At 45.9% G+C, this 3,437-nt stretch overlaps 1 pseudogene across 1 annotated transcript; it reads left to right on the top strand.

Annotated features, from left to right (window-relative positions):
• Positions 1–2,119: 2,119 nt before the first annotated feature.
• LOC308299986 (sn-1-specific diacylglycerol lipase ABHD11-like) lies at positions 2,120–3,011 on the top strand (annotated as a pseudogene). Its single transcript has one exon. The product of its transcript is annotated as a sn-1-specific diacylglycerol lipase ABHD11-like (transcript).
• The last annotated feature ends 426 nt before the right edge of the window (positions 3,012–3,437 follow it).

The following is a 3,437-nucleotide window of genomic DNA, read 5'->3' as shown; positions in this document are numbered from 1 at the left end:
GATCTATGATATCAAATATCACATTTTCTGGAACTTGCAAAAAAGCCCTCTCTTTAACTCATTTAATGCCATCCCTGATGAAACCGAAGAAATGCCGCTGTACCTCTCTGCTGCGCCATCACCATCCGGTGAAATATTTTTCATTTAGCCCTAGAAATGTATTTAATCGTGTGGTGGGGGGCTCAGACCACGTCCACTAAGTAGAGTAAGCTTTCAACTGTCCAATGATACCTTTGGTTTGGTGAGGGGTGATAGAGTTTTATTTTAAACAAACGTTTTTTTTGTTTTTTTCTTTCTTTTTTCAAATTTGGGGGACCCCCTGCAGTATCCCCGCGGACCCCCTAGGGGTCGTGGACCCCCTGATGAAGACCCCTGCTCTAGACCCACTGCACATAATTTATACACTAACTGTTCCCTCCTTTTTCTAACTGTTTAAAGTTATTTTCTTGTTACAGAAAGTTGATGTACCTGTTGTGTGTAGGAAGTTTGCTAGTTTTCAGATATAGCATGTTGTGGGCTGCTTCTAAAGTTATACCATGTAACTTTTTTTATAAAACAAATCTTAAAATTGTCCTAACTGTTACATCGCTAAAGTTTTAGAACACCCACTCCGTTATTTTCTGCTTCTAAAGCCTTCTCTTTATATGTTTTCTCTGATCCTTGCCGGGGTCCGGATTTCGCGGAAAAATGACGTCATCTGCATCATCCGTATACGTTGTGTATACGTTGGCCAATCACATTGCAGATCATACACACATGATACACTACCGGCCAATCACAGTGCATCTTGCGTCTCTTCAGGAAATAGCTTGCTTCAACAGCTTTGTTTACGCTGGTCTAGAAGTCTCCCCAACCGCTGCTCGTAGAGGGACACGAGAGACCTCTATGGATGCGTCTCGGCGAGGCGAGGCGGACGCGCTGGTCTGAAGGCCCGGTCCGCGGCGAAAAACGGCCGAAAAAAGCAGACGCGACCGCGGTTTGCTATACTGCTAAAGACCACTAGTTGAGCAACTTACACAGTATAGCTTTAACATTTTAAGTATTATACTGCTGTGCTGCCTCTGGGCAACTCATTTTCCCCCTTGGGATAATAAAGGTATGTATCTATATATCTATCTAAGTAATTGTTTTAATTTGGTATGTATTCATTTTTGTGTTTATGTTTAATCATGGACAATATAATCTAACAGGTAAGGGCAGGCATTGTAAATTGGTAATTAAATGTTTGGGGTGAGGCAGTAGTTTTTAGTCGAGCTCATTCTGTTTCCTTGAGAATCTCTTTTGTTAATGTGTCTGAAATTGGAAAGAAGGTATATTCACTGCTTTCACTGTCTTCCACACCATAGGGAGAGGCCACACCTGTTACAACGCTTTGAGAAGGTGCTCGATACCACAACCAGAATTGTCACTAAGGAGGGAATAAACGGATCTACTGCAACTTTTGATTGTCTCACATTTTACAGTATTTCATTGGCTATGGTGCGTGTGTCATCAGGGGCGTCAATTGGGTATGGCAGGGGTATGCAGCTGCCATACCCTCGGCCCAGGGGGGGAAATTAAAAGTTACTATTAAATATAAATCTATGAATGTCTCTTTGTCTACTGTGCTGGTTATTATGTTGTTAAATTACAGTAAAATAACTACAAATGCAAAATTTCACAACATGGTCACTTTAACAAGGTATTATAATTATATTCTCCACACTTGTATTCTCCCCATCTTGACAAAACGGTACATTCCCAGGTTCCGTAGGTCCGCTGCACAGGTGCAATGCATTATTGTTAATTGTGGCACGTTTACTAACATGCCAAGTTTAGCTGCACTTGAACAACCACTCCAGAAGAAACCGTAGAAACGGGGGGAAAATAAGATGTACTTCTTAAAATAAATGTATCATGCCTCTTGCTAAGGTATGTAAACATGTTGCCATACCTTAGCATTTTCTGAACTGACGCCACTGTGTGTCATCCTGGTGCTGTCGCTATGAGTCATATCCATACATGGAGTCCCAATGTCGGTCACGCCCAAAGATGTAGTCTATGATGTCAGTTAGCATCATGCACCTTCATGGGTCGGATTTAAATCTGTATAATCCGATAATCATGCTAAACTTCTGCCATGAGTGTTTTCCATCGCGTCATTCGGAGTGGACTGTTGAGTGGGCGGTCGGCGGCATGTTTTGTAACGGGAGCACATGGGGACAAGAGCGGCTCAACACCCGGCCCAGTCGCGCTGGACTACGACGTCTTCGACGGGAAAGGGGGCGGCACACCGCTTGTCTTTCTCCATGGCCTGTTTGGCAGCAAGTCTAACTTCCACTCGATAGCCAAGGCCCTGGTGCAGCGCACAGGCAGGACGGCCCTGACCGTAGACGCCCGCAACCACGGCGGCAGCGCGCACAGCCCCGTGATGACCTACGAGGCGATGACCAACGACTTGAAACACCTGCTCGCCCGGCTGCACGTCGACAAGTGCGTCCTGATTGGTCACAGCATGGGAGGCAAAGTCGCCATGGCGGCGGCCCTCGCACAGCCGAGTCTTGTGGAGAGATTGGTGGTGGTGGACATCAGTCCGGCTCTGACCACCTCCGCCGCAAACAATCAGAGCCATGCAAGACGTGAAGATCTCCAGCGACGTCCCTCGCTCCGCCGCCAGACGAGTGGCCGAGGACCAGCTACGCTCGCTGGTCAAGGAGCAGTCGGTGCGCCAGTTCCTGTTGACCAACCTGGTGGTGCATAATGGTCGCTGCACCTGGAGAGTCAACCTGGAAGCCATCGCGGCGCACCTTGATGACATCATGGGCTTCCCCAGCCTGAACGCGAGCTACGAGGGTCCCACACTCTTCCTGGGCGGAGGCAGCTCTGCTTACATCAGCTCGGAAGACTACCCAGAAATCCAGCGTTTGTTCCCTCGCGCCGACATCCAGTACATCCCAGGCGCCGGCCATTGGGTCCATGCAGAAAAACCCTTAGACTTCATCAGCTCCCTCATATCCTTTCTGCATTCCTAGTCTTCAGGCACACCAGTGTTGTTGATTTCGTGGACTAAAACTATGACAATCAAAATGTTCGTCGACTACCTTTTTTCACTGACGAAAATGACGTCAAAACTAAATTGAAACTAAGCTATGATGACTAAAACTAAGACTAGATATATTGACAATTTTGTCAACAAATAAAAACTAGACTAAAATGTTAGGGAGGGACTAGTGGAGAAGAGATCCAGTAGAACTAAAAGACAAGTCATTTTATGGTTGGTTGTGCTTGGGTGTTGCACTCTGAAAACACCTGATCTACAAGCTCGAGCTTGTAAATAGATCAACTATTTTCAGCATACAACCAAGGGTAAAATCAGGCATTGTGAGTATTTACGACGCCACCAAGACGCAACAATATAATTTTTTGTTGACAAACTCAACTGTACTGTAGATTTAGTC

The sequence above is a fragment of the Nannobrachium achirus genome, assembly GCF_963921795.1.
Source record: "Nannobrachium achirus genome assembly, chromosome: 15".
Taxonomy (NCBI): Eukaryota; Metazoa; Chordata; class Actinopteri; order Myctophiformes; family Myctophidae; genus Nannobrachium; species Nannobrachium achirus.
Note: the sequence above shows the minus strand (reverse complement) of the source record. Positions and strands in the feature narration are given on the sequence as shown.